This window comes from Agelaius phoeniceus, chromosome 4 (genome assembly GCF_051311805.1).
Source record: "Agelaius phoeniceus isolate bAgePho1 chromosome 4, bAgePho1.hap1, whole genome shotgun sequence".
Classification (NCBI taxonomy): domain Eukaryota; kingdom Metazoa; phylum Chordata; class Aves; order Passeriformes; family Icteridae; genus Agelaius; species Agelaius phoeniceus.
The window spans coordinates 10,656,368-10,679,418 of NC_135268.1; positions in this window are offsets into that span (position 1 = coordinate 10,656,368).

Below are 23,051 nucleotides of genomic sequence, written 5' to 3' on the forward strand. Positions count from 1 at the left end.
CACCCACTGCAGCAATTTTGCTCTGTGGGTATTAATTAGACAACATGAAAAAAATGCTGAAAAGTTCAGGGCTGAGCTTCTCTGGCCCAAGGAAGGAATTTAACTGTGAGAGCAATTCCTCACATTTCCAAAACCAGCTCCTGGTCGGTGCAGTGGACAAACACCATCCATGTGTTCTCTGGCCAAAGGGACATGCTCTGATTTTCTCAATGCAAACTCCTCCAGTATCCATGGAGCAGGACCCCTGGACTGCCTGGCATGAGAGCACGTGGCCTGGCTGTAAGGCAAGACATCTTCATCCTCATGCACACTGCTAATGTTTAATTTAGGTGTGCCCAGTGAGCAAACACATGAGTGTATTAATTCCTTTGCAGTCTCCTGATGTATACAGCAGCTCTGTGATTTGATTTGAATTGATTTTGCTGCTAACTCTGGTGACCTCCAATAAGAAATGGTTGCATTTGCCACAAAGTGATTTATGATGGCAGAACACTCTATTGTATAAATACTTTGCAATGCATTAGTCAGAAATCCACTATCTTACTTCATTAAACCAACAAATACAATCAATTCTTATCTGATTTAAAGTTTTTATGCATGGAAAAATGATTTTACCTTTATGCCAAATGGAGTTGAAACGTAGCTCACATAATAAGAAATGTCTCTGCCTCAGTGTGTAAGTGCCACTAATCGCAGTCAGAGCCTGCAGTCCAGGACCGAGGCTCTGATCACTCTCTGGCTGGCACATTACAGGAATGAAATGCACATGCATGTTTAGGTAAACAGTGCTGAGCATTAGCACCGTGCCTGTTTGCAGCTAAACACCCACCTCGTTTTAATCACAATGGGAAATGAAAGGCATGGCTGGAATGCCAGCATGGAACAAATGGCATTAGGGGACCAAGTGTTTACCAGCAGTACATTATTAGTTACTGTTTCTCCTCTCAAATATCCCCCAGGTCTGTAACAGCTGATATGTGTCTCTTAAAAATATCATACACAGGAATCACTTCAGTCAGACTTGAAATGCAGAGCTAGGAGTTGCTTGCTGTATGTATGCAAGCAGAATAACACATTTTCAAAAGTAATGCATCTTCTAATTTAAAAGGATGGATGTGCTGCTGAATCTATGGCTCGATGTTGTAGTGCGTTTTTATATTTTGTAATACTTTGAAGTAGTTTTGTTTTGTATTCCCATATTTTTCCCAAATGGTTTATCCCAGACTGTACCCCCCTCCCTTTACCTGTGTAATTCCTCTCCCAGGATGAGATCATCCCCAAACCCCCACCCTGGCTCTCTGTCAATCACTCAGCATCCCATCCCCTCCATCCAGAAGTTTTGGTCCAAGTCATTGAGTGATTAGCCAGAGGCCAGGGGTCAGCCTCCCCAAGCCTTGCCCCATACGCTGTCCTAAATGTCCATCCCCCAGTACCCATCCCTTAGGGATACCTATTGGTTGGTAAAATGTTATCTACTTTTGGTTTCCACCTCCCTTTAAATGTGACCTTGGCACATCTCCCGGGGCTCTCGGCAGGAGGCCCCCTGAGGTGCAGGAGCTCCTTCGGGACTCCTAATAAAACCTTGGATTAACCCCTGCTAAGTCGGCCCTTTCTCTTCTACCGATGTCTCTGCTGTCTCTTCTGCAGTGAAGGCAACCAGCCTAGGTGCCCTCAGTACCCTCGGGGCACAGAGAGTGTCCCCCGCTGTCGGCCGTGTCGGGGCTGCCCTCCCCGGTGTCTGCCGACTCGGGACTGGCCCAAGGTTCTTGAGAGGCTTGCAGAGGGACCGAGACAGCTCCTTATTACAACACAGAGTCAATGAAAAGAGCTCTCACCCAACTGCTCTGCAGTCCATCCATAATTCTGCCAGAACCTCTAAACACTACATTGCCCATGGAGTCCCTCTGTCCCAGTTATTTGCATCATCTTTTTGAAGTAAAACTACCTGGGGCAAGGTATTGGATCCTTTTTCCCACACTGACCCTGGCCCCTTGTGCTTAGAGTGTGGGGAACAAGAAAGATTTTAAAAACCTAAAGCAGAAAATGGAAATAATTGAACTTTTCTGTGAGTGATTACTGAGATGCTGTAAAGAGAGGTGGCAGAGGAGAGTTCTGTGACGTGTCCTCTCCCTGTGGCAGATGTGCTTTGCCAAGAGCTCGGTGAAGCCACCTCAGCCCTCTGGAGGTGACTTCCACACTCAGCCAAGGGAAGGTGGCACTTTCCTGAGGAGGAGTTCCAGCACAGCAGAGCCACCCTGTGCTGTAGCTCTGGCAGCCCCCAGTGGGTGAGCATGGCCAGCCTGGGTTCAGGGCCTCTCTCAATGCTGCCTGTGCTGAGCTGGCTGCTGCTGCCATGGCCATGGGACACAGCCCAGGCACAGCTTTGCTGTCACCCTGCCCTGCGTGAAACCTGAGCCAGCCCACCCAGGCTCTGAGTGCTGGTGCCAGGGCTGCCCCCAAACCCAGGCACACTGCAGCCTGAGCCTGTTTGGGATTCTGTGCAGGGATCAATGATTAACAGCAAACCCCAGCCATGCTCCAGGTTCTGCTGATGCACAGCCCTCCCCTCTCTCCCATACTGATGGGGAAAGGGCCCTGCCCGTGGCTGCTGCTGCTGCTGGGAGGGCTCTGCATTTCTGTGACATCAGCTGCACCTCTGCAAAGGCACATGGCAGCTCCTGAAGGAACAATCCCACACAGATCCGTTGCCCGCATTCCTATTTGTGGGCACAGGTCAGACACCAGTGGGGCACTGTTAGCAGCACACTCAGCATCATGTCATTTGCCAGACAAGTTATTTTTGAGCTTTTAGGACCCAACACTTCCAGTTCCACAGTAGGCTTTTTTCTGTAAGGAATGGCAGGACCCTGGACAGATGCCTGGAATGTCAGGGGACACTCACAGAGGAATCAATCTGTCTCTTTTTGAGCCCCTCAAGCTAGAGCAGTAACTAACTTACAAAACAGTAATTTCCTGCTAGCTGTCAGAAAATCACAGCCCCCTCTCTCTCTCTCTGAAGCAAAACACCTGATCTTGATCATAAAGCCTGTGCCCTACACCATTAATAGGAAAAAAATATTAAAAAACCAGGAAACACTTGATAGCTGGGAAGGAACAGAACCAAAAATCTTTGTGGCCTCTAAGAGTAGTTTCTGTTCTCTCTTGATGCAAGAACAAGAGGGAAAGGATAAAAACCACTGGTATCAAAGAATTTTTCTTGTCAGAAAGGCTGCATTGTTGTCCTTACTAAAGGAATTTCAAGTGGGTTTGATTCATCCAGACAGTTCAGTGATACCTGTCATACCTATGGACTTTTTCCAGCTCATACATTTTTTATCAGCAGGTAAAATGTTGCTACATCTTCCAGGAGTTCCTAAACACTAAATTGCTGTTTCTGGAATCAGAGATCCTTTTGTACTTTTGTACATGATCCAAGAGGTTGGATTTCCACTAGTTCTAAGAAACCTGCCCAATTACACTGCAATACACCATGAAAGCATCTTCATAAAGATGAATTAACAAAGATATCAGATGAATACATAGACAAAGCCTGACTTCCAGAACCAAAGTCCATTTAAGAAGATATTTCTCCCAGGCAAGGAGATTTCTCAGCTTGATGCACTGTCAGAGCATTTTCCTCTAAGATTTTTATCTTAACTTCATGCACAACTGAGTGCACAATTCATAGGTCAAAACTCTTTGTTTCATATTTTCCCACACGCTCCTTTTCCCTTTGCCCCTGTCACACCGTGGCACTGCAGACTGTGCCTGTGCAATGTCACAGGGGGTGTGCTGGGCTGGGACAGAGAGCAGTAACACCCTCCTGGTTACAGGGTACCCCTGAGGAGTGGCCAGGTGTGAGCGCAGCTTTTTAAGGGCTGACCTTTGGAGAAAGGTCAAAACAGAAACTTACTTCTGATTTGGCATCCCCAGTTTTGCAACTGAGTCCTCTTGCTGAAAGGTGAGAATGAACAGCAGGGACATAAATGGCCCTCAAAGCTCTTTAGGCTGGGGCTGACCAGCTGCTGCAAACACAGCTGCTCACAGGCACAGGGCAATGAAGAAAAAGAGTTTTACAAGTGCCACAAAAAAGTCTTGCTGGTTGTTCCTCTGGCTCCACTTCTCACTGGTGGAAATCTGTGCTTGGGAGTGACAAGTAGTGCCTGAGCCAAGAACCTGACACCTGGTGGAGGGGAACTACCTCATTGATAAATTAATGGACAGAGTGCTTTTCTGGCTGTGCATGTGCTCCAAAATGGAACCAGGAATAAATAAATGTTTGGAAGATCCTCTTGATTATGAAAAAATGAGAGTTTGCATGTGTTTTCAATGAGATGAAGGCTTATTTCCTGCCCATTTCCCCACTGAGAGCCCAGTTGTAGGGATGTCTGCCCCTGCCTAATCTTTCCAGAGTGGGAAAGCCACTTAGCTTATACACCAAGAAAAATATTTGAAAAAAAAAAAAAAAATTTAAAAAAAAAAAAAAAAAAAAAAAAAAAAAAAAAAAAAAGATATGAGACAAGTTTGATGTGAGCTGCAAAACCCCAGGTATTCATTCTGTGACCAGGTGAGAAGCTCTCATTAGCAGGTGCAGTGCTCTTACAGAGAAAAATGGCATTTGGAAATTACAGCCCACATGCTTTCTTCAAAGCAAACAGCCAAGGGCACAAAGAAAACTCCTCAGTGAATCATGAACTCCTGTAGTGCAGTGTGCCTTGTGTTCAGAGGTTTGGCTGAAAGGGTGAAAAAATCACCTCCTTTGGTGGAGCTGTATTAGCACAGTGCCGGACAAATGAGACAGAAGAAATTTCTTGGTGGCCTAATAGTAGACAAGCCTTGCTTAAATGATATTTTGCCATGTGAAATGTGTGTTTTTAGCTATTACCTGTAGATATTCCTTTCAAAGGTGTTTTCTCTAGAAAGGATTTTGCCCTCAGAATGATGTGAGACCATTTATCCATGAGTTTCAGGCCTATCACATGAAATTAAGCACCAGAATGCTCAGTAATTAGAGACCTCACCCTGGAAAATGGATAATGACAGAGTCCTTGAAATCAATGAAGGTTAAAGCTGCCTGTTTATAACAACACCTCTATAAACCCAAAATAAGATGTTGATTAGGATATTGTATCAGCCACATAACAATTCTATTTAATGCTGTAGGGAGAGTTTATTTTGAGCATTGCATGACCTCACAGGTTTATCCAGCAAATAACCCCCCTACTTTGCAAAGACACAAATATTGTGCTTTGTTTCAACTTGTCCCATGTGCATACACTTCTCCCAGATAATCATTTAGGGGCATAAAGGACACATGAGGGGTTCCTGAAAAGAAATGTCTGCAGCATATCAACAAGTCCAATGTTGTTTTTCCCAATAGGAATGTGTAAATGAGCCATAAGTCAGCCAAAGCTCAGACAAAAGTTCCCTACAAAATAACTACAAATTGTATTTAGGTCAGTTTGGAACCAGCTGATTGTCAAAGCAAATAGATGTGGTGCTCTCCTCTTGCCCTGCCTGCCTGAGAGGCTGCCTGGCAGGTGGCAGATGTCCCACCCTGGAACCATTCCAGGCTGAGCACCCTGATGTGGCTGCAGATGTCCCTGCTCAGTGCAGGGAGCTGCTCCAGGTGCCCTCTAATGGTCCCTTCCACCCCAAACCATTCTGTGACTCTGTGACCTTCCCAAGGGACTGACATGGGTAAACAGAAACTATCCCTTGGCCTTTTTCTCATGAATTCTCATTATTAAGTAATTACAGCTTTTGGAAATATGTTGGTTTAAGTTATGCTTTTAAAAGAAGTTTATAAATATTTTATGATTTTGCTTTCATACAAGAATTTTAATCTCACAGGCAATAAGGTTCTCCAAAATGATCTGTACAACCTCATATCTACCCCTGAGCAAGGATTCTCACACAGGCAGTGCCTAATGCAAGGTAAGCCCACATTCTTCATTTCTCTGTTTGCATCATTCCTGCAGTTAACCCTTGAATGTGCCCCTAAAGTGTTAGGAAAGATCAGACTTCCTTAAAATTTGATGCATGCTGTTCATAAAGAGTTAAAGATTTCAGGGGGGGGTGGAATTGTTTTAGTACTTCTCAGGCCTTACAAGCATTTGGGTGTTTGCAACAAGATGTGTTTTATTTTCCTGGTCAAGAACTGAAAAATAGGATTATGAGGGAGAAGGAAAGAATATCTGACCTTCTCCAAACACTGCAATTTTTGTCACCTGAAATCAGATCTGCCTTCCATTACATCCACACAGCACTGTCAGCATGTACATGACTGGAAAGATGAGCTCTAAATCCTTCTGAGAAGTTCAAGTCCACAGGTTTGCAATAGATCTTCCTTTGCGCTCTTTTGTCTTTAAATTTGCTCTCACAAAGAATCCATGAACTGCAGGATTTATTATTTCTCACTCCTGGCTGCATTCAGCTTTTGGAGACCAGGCCCTGATCTAATTTTGGTGGTTGTGAATAGTTTCTTTAACTGAAAAGAAAATCACCAGAGAATTTCATTGTATCGCCCTGTCTCCTAATGAACACAGACAGTACTGCTCTAGAAAGTTCCAGATTTCAAAGGACAAGGTTTTGAGTTTTAGTAGTCCATATTGGCCAGTCAGAGACTTCCTTCTGGCAGCATCAATAACCTTCAATGCTGCAGATCTCTAAACTGTGGAACCTGTCAGCTGAGAACTTGCTCTACACTGACTGTGATGAAAGTGCTAGGTGATAAAACTTTCCAGCTCAGCCTAACTCTGTTATTAAGCCTTTTTTATGATTTCTAAGCCAAGGCTCATCGGGGATTCTAAAGTGAATGGAACCCCACACCTGCAGCTGGACAAGAGGCTGTCTACACTCTGCCTTGTTTCTATGCCAGAGCCTAAGTAACCAAGGAATTCTTCCTCAAACATCACTTTGTGAAAGGTTACGTTGTTTAAATAACAGCTTTAGGCCCAGAAAGATAAAATAAGACACATCTGTTATTTTTTCCTCTTAGCCTTAGTATCTGGTAATAATAAGAATCGTTCCTTCAACTGACTCAAAGCAGCAGGCTTGTTTCTTGTGATGTTCCTGCTTTTGCTGGAAGGTAAGTTAGCAGCATCAATTGTATTAGTGCTTCTGTCAACGCCCACATTAAATATGTTTCTGTCTAGGAGACATCACATTCCAGCCTACTCTGGACATCTAAATTTATCAGTCTTTCATCACATCCATATTGAAATCCAGCTACCACCTGGATTCCTGTAGGGTTTACTTCGTGAAATGTTCAGAATATTTCTGCTCCAAATATCAAATTAAAAATTAACTAAAGTTTATATTTAGGCAGGACAGCCAGTAAACCACAGACACTTTCTCTTCTATCTTTCTGCTTTTTTGTAGTGTCAGAGCAAATTCCCATTATCCAAATCAGAATTTGGTACATGCTGTGCTTTTTTGATATTCCTTTATGCTGCATTTATTTTCCCTTATTTTCCAAGTTTAGAATGCCTTAGTGGCACAGCCACTCAGCCCTTTGCACTCTTGACTCCAAAACCAGCTCCAAAAGGGAAATATTCCTGCCTACAGTTTTGTTTGCTGATTCCTTCCAGTTTTTTGTAAGACAAGACACTCTTGATTCAGGCCAGGGAAAGCCATGACAGGCTGGAAACAAAGGTGGAAATTCTATAAGCCTATTAAAATCCCAGCTGAATGCAAAATTTAGCCCAGGCTTAGCTGTAAACATTTAAGTGGCCTTGTTTTGCTGAACTGGGGTCTAAAGCTCCCTACTTCTAATGGACAACATAATTTAACTTTACACTCAGGATCACTATGAATGAGCTAATGCAGAAATCAATGGTAAAACCTAATGGAAAGTGAGAAGATTTGAAGTTTCACTTTTTCTTTCCTTTGGAAAGAACTATGCCCTTTTTCCCTCAGTCCTCCCCACCTACCATGGCATACCCATAAATGCACATTTAGGAATGCTAATTAAGAACATATTCAAAGCAAGAGCAGTAGAAGGGTGGACGCAGACAAAGAGTTCAAGCACCAAAGGGCAAATTAATACCCATAAAGAAGAAACAAAGACAGGAGAGAGAAAATGGCACAGAGTTTGCTCTGTGCCAACAAATAAGCTGAAAATTACATTCCCAGATGGATACCAATAGCCTTTTCTGTCTGCAGAACACCAGGATTACTGCCACATGATTGAACATTATACATATTTCTTGAAGTTTACAGGACTTTATGTGAGCATCCAGCAAAATAATTAAGGAGCCACTCCAAGCTTCCCCCATGAAAGCGCTGTGGTGTCTGGTTTTGCAGAATAATAGGGTATTAAAGCATCCATGGGAATGCCCATTTACCTGCTAAATGGATGTGTGCAGCCCTAAGTGTGGATACAAATTCTCCAGGAGCAGCTTTTCAGCTGCCATTTCGGGTGATGCTTGGTAACAGCACCCTGTGCCTGGGCAGAAGCACAATTGCCTGAACAGATGTGGGACACTGACTACAATTTTCCTTTTGTTAAGGTCAAGGACCAAAATTTCTGGTGTAAAAAAATTATTGCAGATAGCCAAAACATCTCAATCATTGTAAACAACACAGCTACTGCTCAGAAATTCTGATGACAAAAAGTAGTCTTTCAATTATCTTTGAACACTTGCCCTGAAGTTTTGTTCATGCACACAGGTATTTGTATTCAGGGATGTTGATTTGCTGCCATGGGATGAGACTGCTGGATCCTGTGGTTATCAGCATGTGGTTAATGGAAATATAAAAATGTGGTGGGAAGAAAGCACAGCCCCTTTGGATCCTATTTGATATCAATTATTTTTTGAACAAGCCTGTCCAAAAGAGTGATGTGCTGTAAGGGATTTCAACTCAGTCCTTGTTTCACATGAGATTTGGAGGTGGGAAGGGGATTTTGTTATGAGTGCCTGGCAAAACACCTACACGCAAAGGATACTATGTAGTGTACAAAGAGTGACTCCTTGTTCTTGCTCACCAGAGTCGGTAAGGGACACTTGAAAAACATCATTGTTACCTGAAATGCCTTGGTAGTCTCCAAAAAAATTTCACAGTGCCCATCAAAAATTTATTAGCTAGAACAAGTTGAAATGGAAGGTCAGAAGTGATGCATTACCTATAACAGATTATGAGTATGACCAAGGCAATTTTTATCCACTTTTAGGGACCTATTCAGATTAATTATGAGAGGCACTGCCACCAGAAAACACATGAGCAGAAGAACAGGATGTTGTAACAGGTTTAAAACGTGTCCAAGAAAACACTGAAGGTTTGGATTAGCATTTCCTTAATTGCTGGAGCTGTGAGCTGTCAGGAACCCCTCCCATCTAGCTCTGTGCCTCAAGCTGTTTAAAACACTGGTTCATCCAAAATAACAGCATTGGCTGAGTTGAAGCTGTTGCCTCAGCTGGAATTAAAGCTGGAGCTCCTCCTACACAAGAGGACTTTTACTGTAGTCCCAGTTTCTCTGGGAAAAATGGATGAGTAAACTGCCTTTAGGGCAAGGGCACCTACAGGCTGAGCAGACCTTAGTGCATCCTACTGCAGCTAACTGAGCCAGGAATGAGCTTCCCAAGGAGTGCCAGGCCAAAGGAGAGAGACCCTGCCAATGAAAGCACAGCCCTCCTTACAGACACTCAGCATTTCCCCACTGCTGTGACATGTTCTGGCTCATTTTACAGAACCGACACTGCCTGCAGCAAGGGATGGCTTGGAGTCCCACAGGTATTGATGCTGGAGAAGCCTTTCCCAAGTGCTGAGTGCTCATTTCTTGAAAACCAGCTACTTGGAAAGTGCTCCAAATTGAGGAGCCAAAACCACACCTGTCTTAACACATCAGGTTTGTCATGGAGAATGCCAAACACAAAGCTTTTCCAGTCTTTACAAGGATTTTTTCCGTTATATTTGGAGAGCCTGTAGAACACAGAAACCAGCTAAAACCCAAGCCCTGATTTACTCCATGTGTAAGCTGTGCTAAATCACACACTGAGAAAACACGGCATCTCTAGTATTTCCAGGCTCATTTAAAGTTAGATATTTAATATTCTGTCTTATTTGTTGGATAAAACTTTTAATTTCTTGGATTCAGATTATTCCTGAGCAACCAACATTTGACATGAAGAACATTTTGATGGAACATTTGGTGCTCTCAATATAGGTTGCATGCAAGCCCTTAGAAAATCAGAGCCATGCTGCTTGTATTCACAATTCCAAATTTAATTGCTGAAACTGTTCTGCAATTGTTGCTTTAAAGGCTCTGGTTTGACCAATGCTCATAGTCTCACAAGGTGAACTAATACAGTTCAAATACAAAAGACCTTGGTATGGAGCAGGAGGGACAAAAGCTCTCTCCATCCATTTTCATGTCAGGTTTCTTCAATCAAAGTCCAAGGGTCACAGGCACCAGGGCTGGGACAGGAAATTCCCTCCCACAGCTCCAAGGACAAGCTCATCTCCCCTGCAGTGCACCCCCTGCACTTTGCTCTCACTCTGTTTCCCACTTGTGAGCATCTTTTGCTCAGGCAGGGAAGGCACCAACTGATCATCTGTCCTTCTGCACTGGGAGCTGCTCTGTCTCATGGCTGGGACAGCAGCAGCTTCTCTGCTTAACAGCTTTTCAACTCTGTTTCCACCTTTTTCCCATCTACCTTTCCTGCATTGTGAGATTTCCAATATGAACAGGACTCCTGCTGGCTACTGGAAAAGTGAAATACCAATAAATAATTTTGCTGGATGGCAATCAACCACACTTCTCCCACCCATCACTATTCAGACATGCAAGTAAAGCAGAAGTATTGGAACAGAGATCCCTTATTTTTATTTTCTTTTTCCCCCCTTTCTCTTCATTGTGCTTTATTGATAGGTGAAAGGCTAATTCAGTCTCAAGAGTGTTCTGTGTCCACCCCAACTATTTCACTGCAATAAATGACCTTGCTGTGAATACATTTTAATTAGTGATATCATAGTTGGAATTGTGCAACTGGAATACAGTAGGCGTGAGGAGCAATTGAAATAGTATAAAAAGGCATAATTATTTTCAAAAGTTCTGTGGGAAAAACACAGGTAAAAAAAATCCCCTGCTGGCACCTGTTTTCTGTGTCCAATGTATCATTAGCACCTCAGATTCTCTCTGTGTTCATCAAAGGCTAGATCACAGGTGCTGCAGGATGCTCCCACAGCGCTGGAGATTTTTCCTTCTTTGTTTGCTGTTTCTTGCTGAGGTCATTATAATGAAGACAAGATTTTTACTTCATCTGACAATTCTGTTCTAATTGACTGAAAGATATTACAAAGAAAAATGGGAGCAAACCCCAGAGATTCAGAAGGATTTTCCTGACTCTGGGCCTGGCCTGGGATTCTTTCATGCAATGTGGAGTAAGTGAAGTAGGGCCTAAGAATAAAAAATCAAACCCTCTGCCTTACTCATCCCTCTTTGGTGTTCAATTGTTCCACCATTTCTCCTGACTGGCTCTTAAATTTCTCCAATCCAAATCATCAGCTGAGAGGAGCAGGACTGACAGAGGAGGAGCTTGCTTGGGAGTGACCTCCTCAGCACAGCACAGCAGCATCCCTCCCTGGCAGCAGACTGCTGGAATTAATTACCTGGGGATGGCTCTAGGCAGGAAGTCATCGAGAGCACCAAACAAACAGGAGTCCTGTTTGCAGAGAAACCTCAGGATAAATTATGTACAGGTGTCATGGGATCTCCTGCCTGAATCCATCTATACTAAGGGCTTTGGAAGAGGAAGAGAAGGTTCAAAGATGGGGACTGGGAGTTCAGAAAGCAGCCAGGTCACCTGAAATGCAGCAGCCCTAAAACCTGGGATCAAAAGCAGAAAAAGGCCAAAAATCATAAAATAGTCCCAAGTATGAACACTTGGTGATGCAAGACATGAAGACTGAGAGTATTTGCTGTGCTTTTCTATAGAATGCTTGGGAGGAAGTCTGAGCAGCCTGCACAGACTTGAAAGGAACATGTAGTAAAGCAACTCAACAGCAGAGAGTTTAAAAACTAGAGAGGGGTGGATGAAGAGTTAGGATATAAAGGTCCCTGTGCAAGGATCTTGCCAACTCTGTATTGGGTGCTTTCTTGGCTATCTCAGTTCTAAAAGGGAAGAGAAGCTCGCTCACTCAAGTTGCAATGTGGAATAGACTCCAGTCTGTTTTGTACAGATAAAGCTCCCAAAATGTTGCGTATCACTGAGGAAATCAAAACACAAAAAAAAGTTCTTCTGGGAAAAATAAAGACTGAAATCAAGAAATAAACAGAAAAAAATTACCCCCACCTGCTGCCTTGCAGTTGGAAATTGAACATCTTGGATGCATCTGTCTGCCCTGGACAAATAATTGCTGTTTACCATCCTAGGGGAAAGCCAGGAAAGCAGGGGAGTGAGATCATAATCCTCAGAGCATTCCACTCCTTTTCATGGAGTGTACTCAACAAAGCTGTGATCACTTAGAACCCCTGATGAGATGCCTTCCCTGGTGATCAAAGCTCAGCTTTTCCCAGATATGGCAATCTTAAAAAGAGGAGAGCAAGGAAATTGTCCACTCCATTTATATATTGCTGAAGTCTGAGTGAGAACAAGTACCTCCAGCTGTTCAAGGAAAGGCAGAGGGATGCACCACGTGCTCTCCACCTCCCTCCCTGCTGTATAGGGCTCTCTGTGCACATCAGTAAGAAAAGAGGCCGAGTTCTATTCCTTCCTGAAGTTCCAGAGAGGAGCAAGTACCTAGGACTGCACACCAGCCTTACAGAGATTGCACTCTGCTCCTACAGAACAACCCCCCCTTCTCCTGGTACTTCCTGAATGGAGGAATGAGATGTGGGGGCTGTGTGGTTGAACAGAGGGAAAACACTGCTGCTGAGACACTCAATATTAGCACTACACTTTCTGGGTCTCCAAATTAGGATGCAAAAGAAGAATGCAGTCCCTGCCTTAGCCAATGTAAAGGGAACATTTTTGCATATTTTTGATATGTGATCTTATCAGCAGACAGCTTTTTCTTTTCAGTAAAACAAATCCTTGTAATTCCACAGTACAGAAATCTGACAGTACAGAAAGGAATCTTTATGATGGCTGAAAGTCTCTGCATAGCACATATTGCAGCTTAGGGTAATTATTTATTACTGGTGCTACTATTCCTGAGCCTTTAATGCACTTGTGGCCAGTGGGCAGAAAATGAGCAATCCCTGGTGACAACAGCAGAAATGCACTTCTTCCCATGGCAAGTAACTTTTTCAAGTTCCTGTCAGGCTGCAATATTTTTCCCCTCCATGCAAGAGTATTAAAATGAAAACTTTGGATATATAAATCAGAGTAGGGTGAGTTCACTTCTGTGCCAAGAGGGAGCCAAATGAATCCTGGGGATGTTAAAGCTGAGAGGGGCCTCCTAGATCATCTTGGTGTGCCTCCCTTCCCCTGGCCATGAAGAGCTGCTGCTGTCACTGGAGCAGAATCCTAAACAGCCCAGGGATGGGGAAGGAATGCCAGGCTCTCCCCTCCAGCTGCTCATTAGTGCATTAACATTTTCTACAAGATATTTACTACAACAAACTACTTCCTATTTACTTTTCTATGCCTCTCAATTTTCTCCTGTACCTTATCAACTACTCACATCATCACCTCTACAGTTTCACAGTGAACTTTCTCTAGCTAGGTAATTGTCAGACTGACCTTCCCTCAAGAGGGCCTTTTTCTCCTAAAGCATAAAAAGAACTTTCTTTGTTCTGGTTTCCGTCCATCTTTTAACTACCCAATAATTCTTCAGCATCTTTAGAGTCACTACAGTGCAGGTATTTATAGACAAGCACATCCCTCCCTCTCTGCTCCAGTATGGAGGCACAGAAGTGACAGCCATGTAACAAACAGCCAAGCTGAGGAACCACGTGGGAGCCTTTCAGAGCCATGAAGAGGAATTATCAATCCCCAGTGCCAGCATGTGTGCACACACAGGTGTGCCAAGGCAGAAGCAAAGAGAGCAGGGATTTGCTGCATGACCAATATTCCTCCTCCAGGAATGGCTCTCCTAAGGTGCTTTCAGAGCAGTCAGATGGATCTCTTGGGATGCAATTTCATCTCTTTCCACTTCACAGAAACAATCACTCTGGGGGTGAAATAAGTCACATGAGGGGATCCCAGCCATCTCTTTGCCATTAGGCCCTGCAGAATAATGCCTCATGTTTCCTGAATTCAGCTGCCCAAGCCTTAAACAACAGGCTCTCCTTGCTTCCTGCATTAGCACCTGAGGTTTAGCCATGCCATGCTTCCTTACTGGCTGGACCAGGAGCAGAGACCTGCCAGTGCCCAGCAGGAGCTTCATCCCCTTCCCCTCTAGGTCTTCTGCAGCTGCAGCACCCAGGTTATCCACCACCACTTCCCTTAGGTGGAATTTATCATCCACACGTGGCCCTGCTTCCTCCTGGTGTAATGGTACCTGTGTTTTCCCTGAAAGGACTTTGCAGATGTGATCTTGAAAGAAATCTACCACAATGTTTTACACTCACAGCTGACTGCATTTCCTGGTTTTCCAAAAGGAAAACTCTCTTTGCCATGTTCCTTCTCTCACCAATCTCCTTGTTACAGCTTTTGAATATCTTCAGACCCTTTACCTGGTATTACCTTTCTGCCTCCTGAACACCAGAGTACCTGCCTAGCAGTTTTCTGATGGATCATCTGAATGCAGGCTACTTTTTCCCATTATGGAATTTTTTTTTTTACTGAGACTTTGATCTATTTCCATGTACATTAAAGAGTATAACAGCTGGTGCTCTTATGAGTAGCTGCAACTTAGACATATCCTGAAATTAACACCATTAATGCTGGTAGTATAAGCTTAGTAACAGATAAAACTTACCAAAAAGTGTTGGAAAAATAAAAAAAGTCCAGTAGGTTTGGAAGAAAAGGCTAGCTGAATCCTCAGAGTAACCAATTTAAATATTGCTAAATATAAAGTTTTATCCACTATAAAAACTTCACAGGATGGTCTCACGTTGGATTTGAGTTTAGTTCAGGTCTGTCATTTTCAAAGGCTTCTTTTGCTATAGTTCAAAGCTCCATAAAGTAGGTGCAGAGATGGTAGCATAGCAACCACCACAAAGTGAGTTTAAACACTGAGAAAATGAGCTTTTAGCTTTCTAATAGCAGAGCTTTCATATTCATATCTTCTTGCTGGCTTTGAAACACCTGTATCTATCTCAGCTGACTGGGCTTCATTCTATCAGTAGAGAAAGCTGCATGGCATTACTGAACTGCAATTAAATGAACCTGGTTTATGTGAATATTCTTTGGTCATGGACAAACAGAAAACTGAATTGTCAATGGTGAGGAACTAATTTAGTTTTTAAATTAAATTATCATTTCCTTGAAACAGAAGAAGGGTGGTTTTGTGCATGAAGCAGAATTTGTTCCCAGAGTGGGCACAAGAATAAACCTACTTTTTCCTGCTGACTCAGGAAAACCAAATAAACCCAAACATTCACCACTGTGATTTTAAAAATCAGTTTTGAGGTTATACATGTGCCCTGTCTGCACAATAACATGAACTCTGTCAGAACAGCTGAGGGACCAAGAGTTCAGAGTTTTGGCACCTTGGTGACTTTTCCTGTTCACCTGAACCTGAGTTTAAAACCATGACTGGTCTTGGCTTTGCATCTTTGTTTGAAAACATCTTGGTGCCTGGAGAAGTGGATGTGAAATGCTGATTTAAAGAGCATCTCCAGCTGGTAACATCTGCATGCCCATGCAGACACACAGCCAGAAAAGCAGTGGATAATAATCAATGAACACTTTTGAACTCCAGTTTTGCATCTTTGTTAGGCTTGAAGCCTTTTGCCTTCTCCATTATTTTTTCTAATGAGGGTGATTTTTCCTGCTGATGTATTAACTGCAATGGACACAGAAGATCCCCTGGGAGGTATCTCACACCAGGCACACCCTCCAGCCTGGATTTATCCTGGAATGAAATGATTTCTACCCCACTGCAATCTCCCTATCCCCACAGTGCAGTTACTGACAGGGGATCTTGGGTCAGTGCATTTTCACCTGCTCTCTCTCCTGAGCAGTCAGCCCCACAGACACACACAGGAAGACTCTAAACCTCTAATAGCCAAAATTGGTTCCCAACACACCAGTGCAGATGGTGCAGCTGGGTGTGATCCTCTGGGAATGCCAGAGGTGGCACAGACGTGTCCAGGGCACCTGGATCCTGTCAGTCCCACTGCGGTGCCTGGGAAAGGCAAGGGTTGGATGGCAGGGCCACGAGGCAGGATGGAGAGCTGCTGGAGTGCACTCAAATGAGCTTCCACCTCCAGGCTTGTGCACAATGAAATAATTCCCTACTCTTACACCCTGCATGCAAATCTTCACTTCCTCTCCTGCCTGTTCCGTACCCAGTTTTCCACAAAAAGTCAAAATGAGAAGTTCTTCAAGAGAACCCCACCACTGAGAAGCAGCAAGCTGCTACCACTTAGACATAAAACCTTAAAACTCCAGTCAATCTTTTGCATGACTAAGCTTCTAGGATGCCCTTTACTATGGAATCTTCCACTTGTCACCCAAACATTCAGTTTTCCTCTTCCAACAATAACTCTGTTGGCAGCATTTCAATAGTTCTAGAAATGGTGTTATAATTCTTCTCATCAACATGTGCAAAGCCTCTCAAATTATGGAGCTTTAGAAAGAACCTAAAATTCTTACATCAGGGTTACAGGGGATTATCCAAACCCCCGAGGTTATGCAAATTGGCTGTAGTTATGCAGAACAGAGCTCTGGAGAACATACTCATGTCCTTACTCCACACCTCATTCCTGTCTGACAGGAAACAGATCCACTGCCATAATCAGTGCTCCTATTTATGACTGACATCAGCTTTCAATATATGCTGCTTACTCATCTTCATTTTCCATAAACATTCTGCATTGGAATGTCATTGCCAATGACTTATTAGCAGCAAAATAACAACAGCAAAAAAGAACAGCTGTGTTGGATAGTTACTGATTATTGAAAAATGTGTTATTAAAAATGTCAAGTGCCCATGTCATTCTAGAAAGCCTCAAATAAATTTATCAGAGCTCCCTTCTAACTGTTCTTTTGGGTCTAATATAGGTATTCTTGTATTCACCAATATAGGGGTGTGTTGGGAAGTGTTGCTTTTCCCTACTCTATGCTCCATATTAAATCAGGATCATACAGATTGATGGCTACAAATGCCATGAGGTGTCATTAACTCATTTTTAAATAACCCCTGAATGTGTGAATTAATGAGATGTAAACTGCACAGAAGTTCAGAGAAACCCACTCTGCCAAATCTCACATTAGTTAAGAGCTGGAAATGGTCATTTACAGAGCACAGACCCCTGCATTAACTGTGAGTTTCCTGTAATTCTTCTCTTTCATTGCATCCACCTATTTTGAGACCCTGGCTAGTACAGCCAGCCACAACCTGCTCTTTCCCACTCTCTCCAGATTCCTGAAGTAGCAGAGAGCAGAAAATGAGACATATGGCTCCAGAAAGGAGGCCTAGGCTGCCAGCACAGACTGCCACATCAGCAACAGGAGAGCCCCTAGGGATGCATCTAGATGCTCAGGAGGGGACCTGGCTTCAGGTAAAAAACCTGGATGGAAAATTGAATTCAGAGTAAAAACCCAAACTCACTCATACACCCAACTATTTGATAGCCCATATTCACGTCTTGGACAAAGGGGGTTTTTTCTACTCCTTTTTGTATCTCTGGTTTCTGCTCCTGTTGGTTACTTTTCTTTCCTATTCTGTGAAGAATTCCAAGATACCAGCAACAAGAAGCTGCTGTGAGGCTCCCTGGATCAGTTCTGTAGGGAAACAGTGAAACAGGGAGTGCCACGGATTTCAGCCTCACTGACTGAGCTCCAGGGCTGAGTACAACATTTACAGTGGGGCTTGTCCTTAGTGTCACTGCTGGAATAGAGATGTAATAAAAATAATTTAACCATCTCTGTACTTCCACAGCTTAGGCAGGATAACATAGGAGAGATTTCAGGCAGTAAATAAGTATAGGAGAGAAATTTAGGATATGAACTTGTTTTAAAGGGGCATGGATCTTTCAGTGTTCCAACTACCCAGGGGGTTGAGACAGATGGAAATCAGAGCCTTGTGCTGAACAACACAACAAAACCAGAGAAGCACAAAAGGAAAGCATAACTATAACTGTGCTCATGTGTCCCACAGGAAGGGAACAGGGGATACAATCAGAAATGCAGAGGATTCCATGCACCCCAGACACATGTCTACAAATGCTGTGTCCAGGACAGACACCACAAACTTGGGTCCTTTTTCTTATGGCTTTGTCCAAGCACCTGTATTAAAGGAGGGCTCACACTTGCTGTGACCTGGTTACTGAACAGAACACTGTAAGCTAAAATGGGACTTTTCCCCCTACAACCTACAATTAGGGAATCTACAAAATTAATCTCCTTCATGTCTAACGAGGCTCTGTGATGTAGTTTGGCGTGCATTACTGTGTGTGTTAGTCACAGCCTGGCTGAAGGGAAATGCACCATCAAATTTACTGTAACAGCGATTTTCCTTAAGGTACATCAGCACAGATGAATTGGCAGACCCCTAATCCAGGGCTTAAAACCATCTGTGATACAACATTGCCCTCTATGGGAGCCCAAGGTGTAACAGATTTACAACAGAAACACCACGCTGCTGCTCTCTGGTCCTGTTCATTTTTTTAGCATAGTATCTACTTTCCTAAAACACTTCTCTTGAACATAAAAGCTTTATGCCACCAGGAGAAATCAACCTACTATCATCTCATCATGTAATTTATTTCTTTCAAGCCTACCCTTCAAATTGTAACAGATATCTCCATTACTGGTATTTAGCTTTTATGTGATAATTTCAGTTCACAGAAGCCCTGCTCCAAGTGTGTCAGCATTTCTGTCACATTCAATAAATAAACAAAACTTAAACCCAAGTGCACACAAGGCAGTAGCCTCAGCACTAGTATGAATAGGCAAACAACACTTGGAATATTATTTCTAAAGTGCCCCAAACTCTTCAGAGAGACAAGATGTAACTCCAGAATACATTACAGATATTTTCAAATGTAACCTGCTGAACATTAGAGCCACAAGTAAAGCAGGAATGAGCATGATAAAGAAGTACAATGGTTAAGTATCAAGCTCTTATTCACTGGAATGCTCTCTGGATTATTCCATCCATAGTTTCCTTTGCTTATTTTAATGAAGTCACCTTTGTTTTCTTTCCATGAGAAAAATATATTTTAAAAAGAAACCTCAGTCAAGAGATGGCTGGAGAGCAATGATCACTGGACCTTGTTCACACTGAACTGTATTGCATATCCAAAACAAAAACCCAACCATTCCTTCTGCCACCATCCTGATATTTTAGGGTTAGTGCTGGAAGTCTGTAAGCAATTCCTACCTCCAGCAAAGGGAATCAATAGCAGGGAGACATTAAAAGCATTTCTTTAGCTTATTAACTCTGTTCTAGCAGATGTTGCAGAGAGATTTCACATCTCTAGAGAAGGCCAGTTCAAAGTAAATATAACATTGTGATCTTGATTTCCCTTGTCAGACTAGAGCATTTTCAAGTCTTTAGCCTCCCTTTTGCTGAACACAGGTTTGTGTGCGTTTTTTAAATTTTATTTTGAAGCACAGCCTAGTCACATCAGTCTAAAAAGAGACCTTAGGGCGCACTTCCATTTGAGGATTTCCCACCCTACTGGAGCATGAGCACGAGGCCTCCTCCTATAGCACCAGATAAAGCAGAAAACAAATTATAATAGGATGACCTAAAAAATTAAAAATTAAACATGGCTAAGAGGTGAAACAAAACCCTGCACAACAGGATCATTTATTACAGCAATTCTAGAATACCAGTTTGGGAGTGTGTCAGTAATGGATTTTTCACTTTGAGGGTTTTTTAAGTTTTAAATTATGGGATATAAAAAGCTCTGCTTGTGCAAGCTAACCTAGAAAAGAGTCATCCTTAGAATGCAATGGGAGCTTGATATCTAGATGGTAAGGACAGAAGAGCAAAAAGAGAAAGATAAATGTTCTTTGTAGTTCCTCCTTTGAAACTACCATTCCTGGTTTCACCTTTAATTCAGAGGTGGATTAGAGTATTAAAAGAGTCTCTGTAGACAAGTTAAAGGGGACTCCCACTGGAGCTCTGGTCTAATTAAGCTACTTTATGAATCATTCCAGTTTGACTAACTCAATTTCTTTTAAAAAGTAATGACTTAATACATCAAACTGAGAATTCAAGCCCCTTTGTTTTTAATAATCAAAGAAGAAATGTTTGAGATTTGTAAGCCATCACTTCATGTTATGGATGACACTCTCTATGATAATTGCTGTGCCAGCAGCTGGCCTGCATTGCTGTCTGTCAGCAGTCCCCTTTCCCCTGCCCTCCTCAGCAGCCCTCCTCAGCTCAGACATGGCAGCAGAGTGCTGCTGTCACACAGAGATCATTGACCCGACCCATGGAGATCATCAGTCAGATTTTGGTGCTGGCTTGGCTGGAGATCAGCAGGAGCTGGAATGGCCTTGCTGAAGTTCCTGCAGGGAACAGCAGAGCCCTGCCCACCCTGTCAGGAGCCCCTTGCAGTGCTGGGGGCAGAGCTGTACAAAATGTGTCACCACCCAAGCCAGCCCCTGGCCAGCCTGAGCTGGGGCTGGGAGCAGCTGCACAACGGGGTAACCCCACTTCTGTCTGCAGCACTGGGGACCAGAGAAACCCTGTGGTGGTCCCTGGTGAAGCAAAACCTTTGTGAGTCACACAGCAAATGATTCCCTGAGCTTTCACAGGAAGGGGACATGGGGGCACAGCCAAAGTTCCTAGATCTGGTTTTGTGACAATTTGCCATGCAGGGGGACAGCAGCCAGCTTTTCTGGGTGAGGCAGTGAGGTGAATGGGACCTGCACCTGCTTTTAGTCTTGTTCTTGCAAGGATTTACAAAACCAGACTGACTTGCTTACCAGCAGGGAGGTCACAAAAAGAGTCATCATGGAAACAGAGCAAAGGGGACACAGCTCTTAGACAGTGTCACATGCTACAGGGACAAACAACAAATCCAAGGGGGCTGAGCAGAGCTTAAACCTGCTTGCTGCTTTAGTCTCTGCTGCTACATTCAAGTGTGGCCTGGGAAAAAAAGCTCTTCTCGCTCCAAGCTCCAGTCCTGCCCCCTTTCACTTCCCAGGAGCTGTCAGCTCCTTCAGGCCAAAGCAGATCCTGGGAAGGGTTCTGTTAGGAAATTGTGGGGCAGAGCCCAGAAGGCTCCATGGATGCACACAGACATCCATCTCTCTCACACATCAGGAGCCCTTGGCTCAGTGTCACAAGTGGTGACAAAGGTCAGGCTGTGGATTAAGCACAAACCAAATTTTTGCTTTGATGGTATCTCAATAGGAGCACTTAAAACTGCAGTTTATATTTTCATAGCTGAGTAAGCACCTAAGACATAAAACAGTACTGTAATTAGAGATATGTGGAGAGCTCTAATGCTGGATGTAAATGAATGTGCATTGGTTTAACAGATATTTCTACATCAGTTTCTATCAGCACCCTCTCTGAAACTAATACACCCAAAGCCATACAGGAACAAAGCCACATTAGGATATCAAAGTTATCTTACGGAGGAATAAAAGCATAAGATAAAGGTCATTACAGAACTGGTATGCACTGATTTGCCTTTATCATCTGTACAAGTGTGTCCAGACAAAAAGAGGGGATCATAGAAGCTGGAAAAGAGATTGTGTAGCTGGAGAAAGTCAACAGTCAGGGAATCCACCTATTTTTTACATTCTTTAATTTTACTTGAGGACTGAGCAGCATTTTGGCTGCTGATGTTGTTGCAAATCAGCACTTCATGCTTAAATGCACCACCAGCAGCATGTTCTGCCCTGACATCTGGGAAACAAGAGCAGTCTAGGACAAGGCAGGCACTTCCAGTACAAGACATGAAGGCCTTAACCAAGTTCTAATGCACAAACCTCAGCTCCAAGAGTATCCATATTTCATCCCTACATTTCTGCTTCTGTAAAAGCTCTGACATGTTTTGAGCCAGAGCCAAAATATTCAGATGAAAAACCCTAACAATTTATTGAGACATCAAGACAACAACATAGACTTTTCTTAATGAAATATATGAATACTCAAAGAAACCCAAACCACATTCCAGTATGCCTTTGTGTTTCTTGCACTTTTGATGTTAATTAAGTTCTGCATATCTCAAACTGCTGCTGGAGAACTAAGACTAATCTATAACTCTTATAAGTTGTCATAGTTCCTCTGAAATCAAGGGAGGTTTTGACAGTTTACACCATCTGAGGAACTGCTCTGTGTGTCTAATAAGGCACACTGCTGTTTAATTACAGGCAGGTTCAGAAGGAAGCTCCAGAAAAAGCTGGTTCTGCCAGGAAGAATAATTTTGGTTCTGCCAGGAAGAGTAATTTTTCTTGTTCTCTTAACCTTATTATGAACTTCAGTGTCAAAAGTCATCTTTCTTTCACTAAAGACCATAGATGTGTCTTGAGCTGAAAGAAAAGGTTCTGTATCCTGCAGGCAGCTTTGAAGTGTGGCCTTGGTGCTGTGAGGGGGTTTTTGAGAGCAGAAGAAGGGAGTGCCTATTCCAGTGTCCTCAGAGCACTGGAATAACAGGTGGGGAGACTGGGAGCAGCCAGACCACAGAAACTCAACATAGAAGCAACAGAACATCAATCCAGACATTCCTGTGACAGTTTTCAGACAGTCTGGAGAGTGAACCAGGGAGATGCCACATCTTCACACACTGACTTTTGAGAGGATTCGCCCACTCTGCAGCACATTTAGGAACATCATTTAGTGGTAGGCTTGGCAGTACTGGGTTAATAGCTGGACTCCATAACCTTAAAGGTGTATTCCAACCTAAATGGTCCTAGGATTCTGTGTTTCCAACCACAGAACTGCAGGAATTGTGTTTTCCACATCTGCTGATGTGAAGATGAATACTTTAAAATATGTACAGACATTGCAGTGAGAGGTGTGTAAAC